Source organism: Canis lupus, chromosome 10 (genome assembly GCF_011100685.1).
Source record: "Canis lupus familiaris isolate Mischka breed German Shepherd chromosome 10, alternate assembly UU_Cfam_GSD_1.0, whole genome shotgun sequence".
NCBI lineage: Eukaryota > Metazoa > Chordata > Mammalia > Carnivora > Canidae > Canis > Canis lupus.
In genome coordinates this window covers 64,368,613-64,387,978 of record NC_049231.1, presented here as the reverse complement: position 1 = coordinate 64,387,978, position 19,366 = coordinate 64,368,613, and the positions used below count along the sequence as shown (strand labels likewise).

At 38.4% G+C, this 19,366-nt stretch overlaps 1 protein-coding gene across 15 annotated transcripts in view; it reads left to right on the top strand.

The window, feature by feature from the left end:
• WDPCP (WD repeat containing planar cell polarity effector) overlaps positions 1 to 19,366 on the top strand; it is a 424,783-nt gene that overhangs the window by 222,005 nt on the left and 183,412 nt on the right. The gene's annotated exons all lie outside the window — the stretch shown is intronic.

Here is a 19,366-nt window from a genome sequence, read left to right as displayed (position 1 = left end):
AGGATCTATTTGCTGTTTTTTCTCCAGCTCTTTTAGGTGAAACAGTAGTTATGAACAGCCCCTCTACTAAGTATTGAAGAGGATGCACTTGTTAGGAATGCTCCCTTAAGTCTTAATTTACAGTTCTAGTGTAGCACTTGCAGACTGAGGTTTTAGTCAGTTGTGGAAGTTGTTCTCAGTAATTTTTGAAAAGCCCAAGCACTAGAGTCAAATAGAACTAAGTTTGAAATCCAGCTTCATTATTTACTAGATTCATAAGCTCTTATTTCCATTTTACAGATGAGGAATTTATAAACCTCAGACATCATTTCAAAATTATAAATAATAAATTAGAAGTTACTAGCATCGGGGGATCCCTGAGTGGCTCAGTGTTTCAGCGCCTGCCTTTGGCCCAGGGCATGATGCTGGAGACCCGGGATCAAGTCGCACATCGGGCTCCCAGCATGGAGCCTGCTTCTCCCTCTGCCTGTGTCTCTGCCTCTCTTTCTCTTTCTCTGCATCTATCATGAATAAATAAATAAAATCTTTAAAAAAGTTACTAGCATGTATTAAGTACTTAATAAGTGTGATAGCTACTTTTACTGTGTTTATGGCTCCTTCTACTATACTGTGAGTTGCTTGAAGTCAAGAACTAACATCGTTTTTCTAACCTTTTGACTTCTGGCACAGGATCTTGTGCATTAGAGATATTTTATAAACACCCTATAAAAGTAAATATACTTATAGGTGACAATGTAGCTGATGATAACTTTTGAATGATACGAATTTGAAAGCTTGTAGAGTTCAAAATGATAGAATTCTGGGCTCCTAACAGGCTGTAGAAGCCAACGAGGGGGCTGGCTCATTTCTTTGTAGAGCCAAACCTGGAAGCCATTTGGTCATTCCTTTTTAATAAACACAAGATGGCATTTCTAATCTGGAATTCAGGAACCCAAGAAGCAGAAACCTGATCTAAAGAAGAAGGACCTACAAGCCTGCAGCACATAGTTCTTTTTTTTTTTTTTCTAGTGCTATTAGAGCAGTGCTCTGGTAGAGGGTGCAAGTTTTGGAGCCAGACTGCTATACAGGTAGCAATAGGACCTTGAGTAAGTTTAAAGTGCCAGATTTATTTAGGAAATAAAAATAAAGAATGCCCAGTGAAATGTGAATTTCAGAACTGTTCAGTATAAGTAAGTCCCAAATATTATATGGGATATACTTAACACTAAAGAATTATTCATTATCTCAAATTCTAAAAATTTAACTGATTATATTGTGTATGGCAACTTTTACTTAACCTCTCTGTGCTTGAATTTTCTCATTGTTAAATGGAAGATAATAATAGTACCAATCTGATAGGGTTGTGAACATTACATGAGTTAATACATAGAAAGTACTTAGAATAGTAACTAGTATAGAGAAGATCTCAATAAATGGTACTTTGCTACCGTTGTTACCGTGGGTGTTGATGGGGTTATAACATTTATTGAAGATATTATTGCTGAGACTTCTGTCAGGTGTGATAATTAACTGGTAACAGACAGATCTATCACCAGAGACATCTATTAAACTGGAAAAAAATGTATTAAAATTTGTTTTTAGAGATTAAGTGATTGACAGTGCAGGACTCTGATCCCTGAGAGTGAAAAACAAATGAGACCAATTTTATAATCTCCCAGTTTTCCAATGGTGCGGGAGGGGAGGGGAGGAGCACTATCTAACTAGAGAGCAAGGAGGGGGAACCCAAGCAGAACACGGCTGTTTGTTGCATTGGTCGGAGTTCAGGGAATATGAGACAACTGGAATTTGTGGGTTTGTGTGCTGGAGAGGTAGATGCTGTGCAGAGAAGGAGCTCCAGAAATCTGCATAAGGGTCAGTTTAGGAGTTCCCTAAACTGTGCTTGCATAGAACAAGACTTCTCAAGGCTGGGCAAAGGCAATGACAAGACAGGTCCATGTCTCCCAGGAATGGACCTGCCTGAGAATCCCTGCTTCATCATTCATTGTTTGGGTACAGCTTGAGGGAATGTAGCTTCAGTTTAGGAGTAGTGATGAATTTTAGATCACAAGAGCTGAAGCTATTGATCTATTTTGTTCCCTGAAGTCAGAGATCTCAGAGATGCATTCTTATGCATACCACTGTACAGATCTTTTTTTCCACATAGGTTCAGAGAGCAGCTACTCCATGGAAACTGAAGACAAAAAGGGAAGTTAGTAAGATAAAACTCTGTCTATTGTCACTGCATTTCATCTCATGGCTGCAAATAGCATTCATCCTTTCCCTCATCCACTATCCGCTTTCTTTCCTTTTGTATGATATGCCATTGCCAGGCATTTCCACTTCATTGAGTATTGGCCATTGTGGGTTTTTCCCCCCAGGCTTTTATGAGCCATTCCAATAGCAATTTATCCCAGCCCCCTGGAGTCCTTGATGAGGATGTTAAATTCCATATCCTGAAAGAGTATGCCCACATTAATGAATTCTTATTTATCCTATCTTCCATTCCAAGCCCTATTTTCTTACTGGCACATGCTGGCTAAATCTTGGAACTCTTTAAGTGTGCGGTCCCCTGGTTTATCATATCTATCATGTTTCCAGCTGGATTGTGCTGAAATTTAAACCCAGTTATCAGCTGGCAACCAGGAGAGGAGAAGGGGCATTTTCTGAGGGGAGGGAACATTTATTGGGTTGTGGGGAGAGGTCTTCACAGGATCGTCTACCACAGTAGAAGTGCTAGCTCAGATTCAAGGGTTCTGCACTGTCAACACCCTCAAAGCCTACCCAGAAATCAGGATCCCAAGTGTTTTTAAACAGGATATTGACTAGCAAAGTGAATTTGTCTTGGTGATACATCCAAATATCTCTAGAACCCTGTGACTCTGTTAGGTCTCCCACCTGTCAACTGTGTCTGCTTTTCAAATGCAGATGATAAGGATCTCTGTAATCTACCAAAGTGGTTCCCTGGCTATTAACTATTTGAAAATAACACTCAGAAAAAGGAAAGAAATGACAAGAGCACTCAGTCTCTCATAATGCTTCCTTACGGCATAAATACAACTTAGTAGTAATCAGCATATTCCATTGTCTACTTAGTAAGTATTGCCCATCCACAGCCTCTGCCATACCACAGAGCAGTTGTAAAGAGAGTTCTAAGGCTGTCAGAAGTCGTGAAGCTAATGTTGCCCATCTGAAGAATCCCATGTCACCCAGGAACAGGACTGCCTTGGTATCTCAACTACCCGCAGTCACTGCCCAGGAGCAGCTTGTGGAAAGTGTAGCCTTAACAGGAAAACACAATGATACATTTCAAAATGCAGCAGCTGGGGCTGTCAGTCAGTTATACTCCCTGCAGTAGGAGATCTGAGAGATATATTCTCATGAATGCCACATTGAGGTCTATAAATAGAAGTGGGAGAGATGACATGAAAACAGCAGAGTAGGGAGCTCCAAGAATCAGTCCTTCCACTGAAGCAATCATTAAGCAAACAAAACTGACAGAATTAACTTTAACTCTAGAATCTAATTTAAAAACATAACAATCAGGAGAGTGTGTAATAAAGACAGAGGATATTAAATATTGGTAAGAAAACATTACTGTATTTTTGTTTACCTGTCTACCATCCCCCATTCCCCAGTATGATAGTGGCCATGAGGACAGTGGTTAGCATTCCTGGTGTTACCTAGCTAGTGCCAGAGGACCATGATGGACCTTGTTCTAAAAAAAAACTGGCTGTGCATTTTGTATTTTGACCAGTCTTGAGGTTTCCAGATTGACCCTTGCAGAGGCTTCATTTTGTTTTGCCTCCATCAGGCTGGAACAGCATCTCTGGCAAAAGCATTCACATATGTCAAAGGCATTTTTAAAGACATATAATATGCATAGCTGTCTCAGGCAAGAGGTGGAGAATGAGGAAAGCAGCAGTTGGACCAATAGGCCTGGGAAAGAGAAGACAGAGGAGAAAATATTTGGAGAACAAGGTCCTTGAAGGGCTACCACATATACCAGGGAATCACAGGTACAACACATATGCCTAAAACTGGATGCATGCTCAGAAATACCTGAGAGAACTCCAGTCATAAACCTCTGGAAGACCTTGGGCTCTGCATAAGCAAGCAGGGAAGGCTAGACAGAATTGTATGTAGGTAATTTGGCTAAGCAATGAAGGAGTATCCTAACTGCAAGCTGCTCTACAAAGACTGGGAGAGTTGTTTGTTGCTTCAGGATTTTTTTTTTTTTTAAAGATCTATCAGGTCATCTGTCAGAGATGTCAGTGATCACACATGACAAAGAATATAGGCCTTGCAAAAACAGTTTGAGAATGTGAGTAAACAAATGGATAAGTGCCCTCAATAGCACAGCAAAACTTGGAGAGGGGAAGAATCTGATTTCCAGAGTTATCACATTATGATACTCAAAATGTCTAATTTCAAAAAAAAAAAGAAATTGAAAGGCATACAAAGAAGCAGGCAAGTATGGTTCATTCACAGGAAAAAAAAAGTCGAGAGCATCACAGGAGAAGCCCAGGCATTGGGCTTATTAGACAAATACTTTATACCAACTAGGAGTTTAAATGAGCTCAAAGAGCTAAAGGAAACCATTGACAATGAACCAGAAGGATGATGTATTACCAGACAGAGAATACAATAAAGAGACCAAAATTATAAAGAGAAATCAAATAGAAAATTTTGAGCTGTAAGGTATAATCGTTGAAATGAAACACTTACTAGATTGGCTCAACACATTTGAACAGGCAGAAGAAAGAATCAGTGAATGTTAAAATAGGACAATTATCAAGTTAGAGGAACAGATAGAAAAAAAGGATGAAGAAAAATGAATAGAACCTGAGCAACGTGTGAGGTGCCATCAAGCATATGCATTATGGGAGTCTTAAAAGAAATTTTTGACTAGCAGCATGAATCTACATATCTAAGAAACATGATGAAATTCAAATAGAAGCAATTCAACAAGGTCCACATCAAAACACATTAGAATCAAAATTCAAAAGCCAAAAGGGAATCTTGAAAGTGGAAAGCAGAAAGCAACTTACCTTGTAGACAGGGTCCTCAGTAAGATTAACAGCTTATTTCTCATTAGAAACCATGGAGGTCAGAAAGTGGTGGGATGACATTTAATATGTACAAAGGAAAAAACCATAAACCAAGAATTCTACACTTGATCTTAGAGGTTAAAGGTCTCAACTCAGGATGTTAGCTGTGGATTTTTCATATATGTTTCTCTAAAATCAGGAACAAGACAAGGATGACCTCTCTCACCACTTTTATTCAGCATAGTACTGGAAGTCCTAGCTGCAGCCGCAGACAAGAAAATGAAATAAAAGTCATCCAAATGAGTAAGGAAGAAGTAAATCTTCCACTATTTGCAGACAACATGATACTATCTATAGAACATCCTAAAGACCACCAAATAACTACTAGAACTGATAAATAAATTCAGTAAACTTTCAGGATACAAAATCTGTTGCATTTCTATACACTAATAATAAAGTAACAGAGAAATTAAGAAAATAATGCCATTTGCATTTGTACCAAGGAATAAACTTAACCAAGGAGGTGAAAGACCTGTATTCTGAAAACTAAGAAATTGAAGATGGCACAAATGGAAAGGCATTTTATGCTTATGGAGTAGAAGAACCAATATTGTTAAAATGTCCATACTACCAAAACAACCTACACATTCAATACAATCCTTCTCAAACTTACAATGGCACTGTTTATAGAACGGGAACAAATAATCCTTATATTTGTATGGAACCACAAAAGATCCTTAGTCAAAGCAATTTTGATAAAGAACAGAGCTGGAGGTATCACAATTCCAGATTTCTAGGTATACTACAAAGCTGAGATAATCAAGAGTATCACAAAAGTAGGGACATAGATCCATGGAACAGAACAGCCTAGAAGTAAACCTACACTTATATGATCAATTAATCTACAACAAAGGAGACAATGGGGAAAAGATAGTCTTTTCAACAGATGGTTCTGGGAAAACTGGAAAGCTACATGCAACAGAATGAACTGGACCACTTTCTTACACCATACACAAAAATAAAGTAGATTAAAGACCTAAACGTAAGACCTAAAAACCATAAAATTCCTAGAAGTAAACATAGACAGTAAAATTCTTCCACATAGGCTGTAGAAACAATATTGTACATATGTCACCTCAGGCAAGGGAAACAAAAGAAAAGTTAAACTATTGGGACTCCACCAAAATAAAAAGTATTTGCACAGCAAAGGAGAACACCAACAGAACAAAAGGGCAACCTAGTGAAGAGGGAAAATATTTGCAAATGATGTATCTGATAAGAGGGTAATATACAAAACATATAAAGAACTTACATAACACCAAAAACAAACAAACAAAAAAACAAAAAACAAACAACAACAACAACAAAAAAAAAAACAAATAACCTGATTAAAATGAGCAAAGGACTTGAATCGACATTTTCCCGAAAAGGGCATACAGCTGGCTAACAGACACATGAAAATATATCAGCATCAACTAATCATCAGGGAATTGCAAAATCAAGACTACAGTGAGGTATTGCCTTACACCTGTCAGAATAGCTAGTACCAAAAAGACAAGGAATAACAAATGTTGATGAGAATGTAGAGATAAAGGAACCCTATGTGTTATGTGGCAGTGCAAACTGGTGCAGCCACTATGGAAAACAGTATGGAGATTCCTTAAAAAATTAAAAATAGAAATGTCAATGATTCAGGTAATTCCACTACTGGGTATTTACCCAAAGGAAGTGAAAACACTAATTAAAAAAGATACAGGCACCCCTATGTTAACTGCAGTATTACTTACAATAGTCAAGATTTGGATGCCCATTGATGAATGAAAGAAGAATATGTGATATGTATATTATATATGCCATGGACTGTTAGCCATAAAAAAGAATGTGATCTTGACATTTGTGATGACAGATACACATACCTAGAGGGTATAATGCTAAGTGAAATAAGTCAGTCGGAGAATGACAAATGCTATATAATTTCACTCATATATGGAATTTAAGAAATAAGACAAATGAACAAAGAAAAAGGTGAAAAATAGAGAGCATACTGATGGTTGCCAGAGGGAAGGCAGGTGGGGGGTGATGGGTGAAAGACATAAAAAGAGAGATAAGAGTACATTTTTCATCATGAGCACTGAATAATGTATGGAGTTGTAGAATCATTATATTATAAACCCAAAACTAATATAACATTTTATGTTAATACTTCAATATATATGTTGAAAAGAATTATATAACATATTATATATATTTTATATGTGAATTATATATAAAAGAATTCTACACCTGGCCAAGTCTTATACACTGAAAACTTAGAACTTATTCTTGTTAAGATGGCAGTACTATCCAAAGCAGTCTACAGATTCAATGCAACTCCAACCAAAATTCCAATGGCCTTTTTTTTTTTTTAAAGAAATAGAAAAGGCGAGTTTACAAATTACATGAAATTGCAAAGGGCCCCATATAGCCCAAACAATCTTAAAAAAGAAGAAAGAGGACACATATTTCCTGATTTCAAAACTTACTACAACTGTTTTTTGTTTTTGTTTTTTTTACTAAATCAATAAGGTAATTCAATATATACTAGATGGTCTTTTCCAAAAATGCCACATAAACTATATACATCCATATGGGGGAAAAGTTAGTCTTGTCCTCTACCTCATGCCAACACAAATATTACCTGAAATGGATCACAGCCCTAAATGTAAAAGGTGAAATTATACAACTTCTAGAATGAGAATGACATCAAAATGACAGAATAAGTTTTTTTTTTTATCATCTTACCCCCAAGCGACACCAATTTAGATAATCACCCATGAATAAGAATGCCTTTGCGGAAGTCTGGGAGTCCAGTGGAAAAGTTCTAACACACCACTGGAGCAAAGAGGAAAAAAAAATCTTCAGGTTGGATGCATTGAATAAGGGTAAGAAGAGTGGTTTCATGTAACGTGTGTCATCCCTTCCCCAAGCTGGCACAGCTCAATGCCAAGAGAGACCTCCTCAGCCCACAATTTCTCCAGCGGCTCAAAGTGAGAGCATGTAAGTGCTTGGTTTCCCAAGCTGTGCAGGTTGCTGCCAGAGACTCACTTCTTTCTCACCCATTTAGTATACTAAAGTGTGCTGTGTAACTAAGTGGTGGGGAGCAGCAGGAACAATAGCAATCACAGCTCTCAGAGGTCATCAAAGGGACACAGATCCTACTAACTGAATGGCAGACTGTTACCAGGAAGGCTGCCCACAAACTCATGAGGACACCTTTCCTATGGATCCCCAAAACTGGCATCAAGTACCCCCAATGTTCCATATGTGCCCCCAACACATGGCCAGCTCCCTATGCACATGTCCAGGGTGACAAGAGGAAACTTTGCAAATGGCTACTAATCACACACAGAAAGCTGGCCTGACTCTGTAGGATTAAGAGAAACCACACAAACTTGAGCATCAAGGACTGCCCTAAGGAAAGCAAACAGGAGGCTCTCAGCATCTGGCCTAGAGTTACAGAACAGAGAGAAGGCATACAATCTTAAGAATTCCTCCCAAAGGGGGAAGAGAAGTGTGGAGCAGGTGTATACATGGAAAAGTTCTGAGAAAGACTCAGAATCCCCACAAAGCTAATAGAAGGTATTTCATTCCCTACATTAGTTGGTAAGGCTGGACAAGGTGACTACTTCTTAAAATGGGAAAGTAGCAATACAGACTTCAAGGATCATGAGAAATCAAGGAGACATGATACCACCAGAGGAACACAATTTTCTAGTAAATATCCCCCAAAGAAATGAAGGTCTGATTTGCTCAATGAAGAATTAAAAATAGTTGTTGTTTTTTTAAGGAAGCTCGATGAACTACAGAAAAACAAAGACAACAAGATAGGGAAAACCATGTACAAACAAAATGAGAACTTTACAAAGATAGAAATCATTAAAAGAAGAAGAAGGAGAACCAAAAAGACTCTGGAGGTACAGAATACAATGGATGAAATGAAAAAATGTAATAGCATTAATAGCAGACAGGATTGAGTGAAAGCAAGAATCAGAGGTGGAAGACAACTCTTGAAATTACCCAGATGAAGGAGAGCAAAGAAAAAAAAAATGAAACCGAGTGAAGAAAGCACAAAAGAAACAAAAGCAAACATGAAATCTTGGGATTTCATCAAGATAAAAAGCTTTTGCACAGGAAAGGAAATAGTCAACAAAACTAAAAGGCAACCTTCGAAATGGGAAAAGATATTTGCAAATGTCTTATCAGATAAAAAGCTAGTCTCCAAAATCCATAAAGAGCTTATCAAACTCAACACCCAAAAAGCAAAAAATCCAGTCATGAAATGGGCAGAAGATATAAACAGACATTTCCCCAAAGAAGACATACAGATGGCCAACAGACATATTAAAAAATGCTCGACATCACTCAGCATCAAGGAAATATAAATCAAAACCACAATGAGATACCATCTTATACCGTCAGAATGGCTAAAATTAACAACTCAGGAAACAGCAGATGTTGGCAAGGATGCGGAGAAAGGGGAACCCTCTCACACTGCTGATGGGAATGCAAGCTGGTGCAGCCACTTTGAAAAACAGTATGGAGGTTCCTCAAAAAGTTAAAAATAGAACTACCATCTGACCCAGCAATTGCAGTACTACATATTTATCCAAAGGATACAAACATAGTGATTCAAAGGGGCACCTGCACCCCATGTTGATGTTCACAAGAGCCAAAATATGGAAAGAGCCCAGATGTCCATTGAGAGATGAATGGATAAAGATGTGGTGTATATATATATAAATGAGATGTTACTCAGCCATCAAAAAGAATGAAATCTTGCCATTTGCAACGACGTGATGGAACTAGAGTGTATTATGCTAAGCGAAATAAGTCAGAGAAAGACAAATACCATATGATTTCACTCATATGTGGAATTTAAGAAACAAAACATGAACATAGGGGAGGGGAAGGAAAAATAAGATGAAAATGGAGAAGGAGGCAAACCATAAGAGACTCTCAATTATCGGGAACAAACTGAGGGTCGCTGGAGGTGTGTGGGGGATGGGGTAACTGGGTGATGGGCATTAAAGAGAGCACATGATGTAATGAGCACTAGGTGTTGTATGCAACTGATGAATCACTGAATTCTGCCTCTGAAACTAACAGTACAGTATATGTTAACCAAATTGAATTTAAATAAATTTTAAAAAGGAAAGCATAAAGGAACTATAAGATACCAAAAGAAAAAACAATCTGTGAAATTATTTTCCATCATCATAGCTTGTGGTATTTGGTGATTTTTTTTAAAAAAAGATTTATTTATTTATTTTGGAGAAAGCACACAAGAGAAAAGAGAATCCCAAGCAGACTCCCTGCTGGGCAGGGATCCTGAGACAGGGCTTGAACTCAACCCTGAGATCAAGACCCAAACTGAAATCACGTCAGTCACCTAAGTTCCCGGGCCACCCAGGTGCCCTTGCATTTGGTGATTTTTGATTGTGAACTCCTATTTGTTTTACCTTAATTGATGGTAATCCTGGGGCTTTCTTATCAAAAATGCTTTAATCCAGGGGCACCTGCCTGGCTCGCTCAGGTGGTGGAGCACGTGACTCTAGGTTTTGGGGTTGTAGAGCCTACTTTAAAAAATGCTTTAATCCAGATGCGATTTTTTTTTTTAATTCTTTATGCCAAAATTAGGCACCCTATATCCTGGGAACATTTTAGCCTCTGGCTTAATCAGAAGTCTTCACTTTAGCACCTTTACCTTGAGACTTGTTCAAGGCTCGGTCTCTTGAATGTGATGGCCCTTAGAATAATTTTGCCTCTCCCGGGCCCTGCCCCCCCTAGTATTTGCTCTCTGTCCAGGGATCTTTATTATTTTTCCATTTTTAAATTTTTAAAAAATTTTAAATTTAAATTAAATATGCCAGCATACAATGTAACACCCAGTGCTCAGTCCATCAAGTGCCCTCCTCAGTGCTGTCACCCAACTATCCCATCCCTCGATCCAGCTCCCTTTCCACAATGCTTTGTTCTCCAGAGTTAGAAGTCTCTTTTTTTTTTAATTTTTTATTTATTTATGATAGTCACAGAGAGAGAGAGAGAGAGAGAGAGAGAGAGAGAGGCAGAGACACAGGCAGAGGGAGAAGCAGGCTCCAGGCACCGGGAGCCCGACGTGGGATTCGATCCCGGGTCTCCAGGATCGCGCCCTGGGCCAAAGGCAGGCGCTAAACCGTTACGCCACCCAGGGATCCCTTTTTTTTTTTTTAATTTTTTATTTATTTATGATAGTCACAGAGAGAGAGAGAGAGAGAGAGAGAGAGAGGCAGAGACACAGGCAGAGGGAGAGAGTTAGAAGTCTCTTATGGTTTGTCTCCATCTAATTTTTCCCCACTCAGTTCCTCTCTTTTCCCTTATGGTCCCTTTCACTATTTCTTATTCCTCATATGAGTGAAACAATATGATGATTGTCCTTCTTCAATTGACTTATTTCACTCAGTATAATACCCTCCAGTTCCATCCACTTGGAAACAAATGATGGCTATTTGTCCTTTCTAATGGCTGAGTAATGTTCCATTCTATATATAGACCACACCGTCTTTATCCATTCATTTGTTGAAGGATATCGTGGCTTCTAACACAGTTAGCTGTTGTGGACATTGTTGCTATGAACATTGGGGTGCAGATGTCCCAGCGTTTCACTACATCTGTAGCTTTGGGGTAAATACCCAGTAGTGCAATTGCTGGGTTATAGGGTAGCTCTACTTTTAACTTCTTGAAGAACTTCACAGTTTTCCAACTTTCCACCTGTACTAGCTTGCATTCCCACCAACAGTGTAAGAGGATTGCCCTTTCTCCACATCCTCTACAACCTTCGTTGTTTCCTGTCTTGTTAATTTTAGACATTCTTATTGGTATAAGGTGGTATCTCATTGTGGTTTTGATTTGTATTTCCCTGATGGCAAGCGGAGCATTTTTTCATGTGCTTGTTGTCGTTGTGTACATCTTCTTTGGAGAAATGTCTGTTCATGTCTTCTGCCCATTTCATGACTGGATTTTTTGTTGCTTAGGTGTTGAGTTTGATAAGTTCTTTTTCAATCTTGGATACTAGCCCTTTATCTGATACGTCATTTGCAAATCTCTTCTCCCATTCTGTAGGTTATCTTTTAGTTTTGTTGACTGTTTCCTTCACTGTGCAGAAGCTTTTTATCTTGATAAAGTCCCAACAATTCATTTTTGCTTTTGTTTCCCTTGCCTTCATAGATGGGTCTAGTAAGAAGTTACTGTGGCCAAGTTCAAAAATGTTTTTGCCTGTGTTCTCCTCTAGTATTTAATGGATTCTTGTCTCACATTTAGATCTTTCAAGCATTTTGAGTTTACCTTTGTGTGTGGTGTAAGAGAATGGTCCAGTTTTATTTTTCTGCTTATGACTATTTGATTTTCCCAACACCATTTATTGAAGAGGTTGTCCTTTTTCCATTGGATATTCTTTCCTGCTTTGTTGAAGATGAGTTTACCATAGAGTTCAGAGTCCATTTCTGGGTTCTATATTTTGTTTTATTGATCTCTGTGTCTGTTTTTGTGCCAGTACCATACTGTCTTGATGATCACAGCTTTGTAATATAGATTGATGTCAGGCATTGTGATGCCTCCAGCTTTGCTTTTCTTTTTCAACATTCCTCTGGCTATTTGAGATCTTTTCTGGCTCCACACAAATCTTAAGATTATTTGTTCCAGCTCTATAAAGAAAACCCATGGTATTTTGATAGAGCTTGCATTGTACTTGTAAATTGCCCTGGGTAACATAGACATTTTCACAATATTTATTCTTCCATTTCATGAGCATGGAATATTTTTCCATCTCTTTATGTCTTCCTCAAATTCTTTCATCAATGTCCTATATAGTTTTCAGACGGATCTTTTACCTCTTTGGTTAGGAGTATTCCTAGGTATCTCATGATTTTTACAATTTACAATTGTAAATGGGATTGATTCCTAATTTCTCTTTCTTCCGTCTCATTGTTAATGTATAAAAATGTCACTGATTTCTGTGCATGGATTTTGTATCCTGCCACACTGCTGAATTGCTGTATGAGTTCTAGCAATCTTGGAATAGAGTCTTCTGAGTTTTCTATATACAGTATCATGTCATCTGTGAAGAGGGAGGGTTTGACTTCTTTGCCAATTTGAATGCCTTTTATTTCTTTTTGTTGTCACTGCAATCACTGAGGCTAGGACTTCTAGTACTATGTTGAACAACAGTGGTGAGAATGCATATCCCTATTATGTTCCTGACCATAGGGGAAAAGCTCTCTGTTTAACCTCCTTGAGAATGATACTCGCTGTGGGACTTTTCCTCTATGGCCTTTATGATGTTGAAGTGTATGTTCCCTCTATCCCTACTTTGTTGAGGGTTTTTATGAAGAAAGGATGTTAAGATTATTTGTTCCAACTCTGTGAAGAAAGTCCATGGTATTTTGATATGGATTGCATTGAACCTGTAAATTGCCTTGTGTAGCACAGATATTTTCACAATATTAATTCTTCCAATCCATGAGCATGGAATATTTTTCCATCTCTTTGTGTCTTCCTGAATTTCTTTCAGAAGTGTTCTGTAGTTTTTAGGGTATAGATCCTTTACCTCTTTGGTTAGGTTTATTCCTAGGTACCTTATGGTTTTGGGTTTTGGGTGCAATTGTAAATGGGATTGATGTTTTACGAATGTTGAACCAACTTTACATCCCAGGATCACTCCCACTTGGTTGTGGTGAAAAATCCTCTTAATGTACTGTTGGATCCTATGGGAGGAATTTTTGCATCAATATTCATCAGGGATATTGGTCTGTAATCCTCCTTTTTGCTGGGGTCTTTGTCTGGTTTTGGAATTAATGTGATGCTGGCCTCATAGAACAAGTTTGTAAGTATTTGCTCCATTTCTATCCTTTGAAACAGCTTTAGTAGAATAGGTATTATTTCTTCTTTAAATGTTTGGTAAAATTCCTCTGGGAAGCCATCTGGCCCAGGACTTTTGTATCTTGGGGGGTTTTTGATGACTGCTTCCATTCCCTTACTAGTTATTGGCCTGTTTAGGTTTCTGTTTCTTCTTGTTTCAGTTTTGGTACTTTGTGGGTTTCCGGAAATGCTTCCATTTCTTCTAGATTGCCTAATTTGTTGGCATATAGTTGCTCATAATACATTTTTAAAATCGTTTTATTTCCTTGATATTGGTTGTGATCTCTCCTCTTTCATTCATGATTTTATTAATTTGAGTCTTTTCTCTTTTGTTTTTAATAAGACTGGCTAGGGGTTTATCTATCTTATTAATTCTTGCAAAGAACCAGCTCTTGGTTTTGTTTATCTGTTCTACAGTTTTTCTGGTCTCTATTTCATTGAGTTTTGCTTTAATCTTTATTAACTCTCTTATTCTGCTTGGCTTAGGTTTTATTTGCTGTTCTTTGTCCAGTTCCTTTAGGTGCGAGGTTAGCTTGTGTATTTGAGTTTTTTCCAGTGCTTTGAGGGGGCTTGTATTGTGATATATTTCCCTCTTGGGGACTGCTTTTGCTGTATCCCAAAGATTTTGTTTTATTTTAATTTAATTTTTATTTTATTTTTAATTTTTATTTATGACAGTCACACACACACACACACACAGAGAGAGAGAGAGAGAGAGAGAGAGAGAGGCAGAGACACAGGCAGAGGGAGAAGCAGGCTCCATGCACCGAGAGCCTGACGTGGGACTCGATCCCGGGTCTCCAGGATCGTGCCCTGGGCCAAAGGCAGGTGCTAAACCGCTGCGCCACCCAGGGATCCCAGATTTTGAACAGTTGTACTTGCATTTTCATTAATTTCCATGAATCTTTTTGATTCTTCTCTAATTTCCTGGTTGACCCATTCATCTTTTAGTAGGATGCTCTTTAACCTTCATGTGTTTGAGTTTCTTCCAAATTTCTTCTTGTGATTGAGTTCTAGTTTCAAAGTATTGTGGTCTGAATATATGCAGGGGATAATCCCATTCTTTTAGTATCGATTAAGAGCTGATTTATGACCTAGTCTGTGGTCTATTCTGGAGAAAGTTCCATGTGCACTTGAGAAGAATACCTTTAAAATTTTCTCTTTATCTTTGAAATTTGCAAACTTCACTATTATATGTTGGTGTATTGATTGGTTTTTGTTGATTTTAGGAGGGGGTCCTCTCTATCTCTTAGATCTGAATACCTGTTTCCTTCCCCAGATTAGGGAAGTTCCCAGCTATAATTTGTTCAAATATACTTTGTGTCCTGTCTACCTCTTTTGGAATCCCAATATGATGAATATTACTTTCTTCCTCTGTTAATTTTTTTTCTCTTTTTTCCTCTCTTCCTTCCTTTCCATCAATTTGTCTTCTATGTCACTCACTATCCCACTTCATTAACCCTAGCAGATAGAGTATCCAGTTTAGATGACATCTCTTAAAGTATTTTTAATTTTGGCCTGATTAGATCTCAGTTCTTCAGCAAGAGAATCTCTCGAGTCCTTTATGCTTTTTTTCCAGAGCCACCAGTATTAATTGTATTTCTGAATTGTATCTCTGACATGGTGTTTAAATCCACATCTAGTAGGTCCGTAGCAGGGAGTATTACTTCTGGTTCTTCCTTTTGTGGTGAATTCTTCCTTCTAGTCATTTTGTCCAGTGCAGAATGGCTGTATGCATGAGGAGAGTCAAAAATATCAATCATGACCTAAGTAAAATACAGTCTTGACAATTCTGAAGAGTTCAGAGACCAGAAAAATAAAAAGAAAAACATAACAAAATAAAACAAAAGGACCATGAAAGTGATAAACAAGATGAAAAAAATTTTAAAAATTTTAAAAAGGGGTGGTAAGGAAATGGTGGTGGAGAGAGAATATAGTCTCACTAAGTAGACCTAGAGCGTGATCCTCATGATTCTGGGTGTATTTTATTCTGTAAATTAGAAGATGTTAAATTCCAAATTTGTATAAACCAGCAAATCTTATATAGAAACCCAGCATCGATCACAAAAACAGAAACAAGATAATAGGGGTGGGGGTGGAATGGAAAGGGAAAATAATAGTCTCACAGACTGAACCAACACGGTGTTCCACTTGGTTCTTTGTGTATTTTGGTCCATGTGTTAGAAGGTACTAACTTCCACCATTATAAAACATAACTAGACAGAAAAACAAAACCCCACAACTCCTATATCTACCAAAATTAAATTGAATATGTTGAAAGGAATCCAAAAATGAAGAATATATCTAAGACATGTAATTGTAGAAATATAAAAGGAAAAAGCTTAAAAATGAAGAGTTAGTAAAATGTTGTTGAGGCAGGAAAAGAGAAAAAACATTGGAAATTTTTAACCTGAAAGATAAATGAATCATAAGGAAACAGACTTTGAGTTCTATATACTACCTTCCCTCATTCCTGGAGCTTTCCAGTGCTGCTTGGTCAGTAAACTTGCTCTTCCCTTGTCCTTCCAGCAGGTCTTCTGGGGGAGGGGCCTGCTGCACTGATTCTCAGGTGTCTGTTCCTGGGCAAAGATGCCCGCCCCCTGCCTGGTGCCCGGCTCAGTGTGAGCTGTTTATCCTGTAAGGCCTTTGTTCCCTAGAGGCTCTACCTGTCCCAGGTGAAAGATGAAAAGTGGCTGCAGCCAGATCTCCAGCCCCAGAGCCAAGAGCTCCCCGTGAGTACCAAACTGCAGACTCCCAGTGCACACTGGCCTGGATGCCCCTGGGTGCAGGCACCAGGCACTGATCTGCACAAATGGAAGTGTGCCCAGCCGCAGCAGAGTTCTCACTGTCCGGTGCCCTCTCCGCTTCCGCCTGTCCCAGAGGGAATGGGGATTGCAGGCTTCATCTGCAGGGGCACCAACTGATGGAGGGCCCAGCTCCACTGGACCTGCTCCTGGGGTCTGCCTCTCCCAAAGGGAATGGAGGGCAGCCACTTCCGTCCATTGCCAGGCTCTAGGGTAAAGAGAGCTCAGGTGCCGGCCCACAAAACCGGCCAGCTTCTCCCAGGTGTCCTGGGAGGTTTGCGGCGCTCCAGCCCTTTACCATCATCCAACTGTGGTTTGCAGTGAGCTTTCTCCCAGGTGCCCTTATTCCTATTGTGTCTCTGGAAATATTGAAACTTCACTTCCCTTCCTGCAACTCTGCCCTATTTCCCCACTGAGTACTTTTCAGTCAGAGAAATATAGCAAATACACAAAGAACCAAGTGGAACACTGTGTTGGTTCAGTCTGTGAGACCATTATTCTCCCTTTCCATACCGCCCCCACCCCTATCATCTTGTTTCTGTTTTTGTGGTCGATGCTGGGTTTTATATAAGATTTGCTGGTTTATACTCAGGTGCAGAGTTCTAAAGGTCCCGATTGTCCACTCCACTGCTTTCCTGCCCCAGCTTTCCTCGGCTCCCCCCCTTGTCTTTCTTCTCTGCCTTCCTACCTTGTCAAAGTGATCATGTTTCTCTCTATAGCATTCCAGTTGTTCTCTTTACACCTCAGGTTGAATTCATAGGTGTTCAGAATGTTTTGGAAGTTACCTAGGCACATTTGGTGGACCAGGTGAATCAAGGACTCCTCATCTTGCCTCTCTCTCCTTACTCTAGTTTTAATGAGGGATTTCATTTAGTTAGTTATTTTTTTTTTAATTGAGACTCTGGGACCCTTGGAGAGATTTTCTTATTTTTTTAGATTTCTATGGTGTACTTTAACGTGTGTTTTATAGGCAGTCTAGTTGGGAGCTTCCTCTGCTATTTCTAGTTGGTCATGCTGCCAGATGCCAATGCCAGTTCTTTCTTTTGATCAAAGTGTCCATCATTGCCTCTCACCTAGAAAGAAAAACAAATTCTATCTTGCCGCTCTTAATTTCACTGTCTCCAATTTTAATTTATCCTGTATATAATTGCCAACTTGATGTATCAGTGAACACGTTAGACATTTTAAATTCAAAGTACCTGGAAACAAGAGTTTCAAGCTCAGGAAAGATAGGGATCCTAGAGATTATTGAGTCACTTATATAATTATAAATGCCATGAGACTGGGTAAGGTTACTGGGGAGACTAGAGTAGTGAGTATAAATAAAAGAGTATTATAGAACACCAATTTCAAGGAGTAGGCAGAGAAAAACAAACTAGGAAAGGAGATTAAGAAGATGAAATGCCAGAAATTGGAAAACAAAGAATGGTATCTCCAAATGTGAGGAAAGGGAGGGTTTCAAGGAGGGGAAATTTATAGGGTCACATGTGGCCAAAAGGGCAAACAAGAGAACTTATCATTTGTTTGATCATTAGAAGATGGATGATTACTGTTGTCAGAAAAGTTTCAGGGCAGCCCCGGTGGCGCAGTGGTTTAGCGCCGCCTGCAGCCGAGGGTGTGATCCTGGAGACATGGGATCAAGTCCCATGTCCTGCTCCCTGCATGGAGCCTGCTTCTCCCTCTTCCTGTGGCTCTGCCTCTCTCTCTCTCTCTCTGTCTCTCATGAATAACTAAATAAAATCTTTTAAAAAAAGAAAAGTTTCAGTGTAGTGGGATCATATGCTAAACAGCAATGACTGTATGAACAAGTAATACAACTTGCTATAATCCTCTCTCCTTTTTCTTCCACATCCACTGAATATATAATGAGTCAGTAAGCTTCCTGAAACAAAAATAATCACAATTGCCTTCTGATCTTCCCTAGTTGAAAGGGATTCAGGCAAATACTGGAGAGGTTAGTAAGAAGGCAAAGGAGGAGATTGGGGATAACAGTCATTAATTTTTTGTTTAGACTTTATTATAGATATTTTATTAGTAAATTTATGTAATCTGGTAGTAATAACTAATGTACATTTCTGATATGTTTTAGTTGAAATCTTTATTTTTATACTATCATATTTCACAGTATAAAATAGAGAACAAAGAACTTAACTGCTTGCTTTTGGAGTCAGAAAAACTTAGTTATATCTGTGTAAATCTCAGTGTTCAGACCAAAAAAATTTTAAAAAAAAAAGACCTTTCTTTCTAAAACTATATGCAAAAGTATATGATCATGACATGCTTTCCTCTCAAGATCTTAAACTTTCTGTAAAGGTAATTAAATTGTAACTTCATGTATCTTAGTATAAAATTAAACTTTCATCAAAAAGAATTATCAAAGTTATACTTCAGGGAAAGAGAGTATGATTGTGAAAAAAGAGTAGAAAAGTAGTACTTTGCATATTTAGAAAATACTTAAAAATATTTAGAAACCATTTATTTCATCATTTTAGAACAGCCTAGGATGTATTTTCTCCAAAACTCACAAATAGGACTTTTGTAATAATACATCCGACTTCTCACCTTTTACCTAAGAAACACAAATGTATAATTCTTTGATTTGTT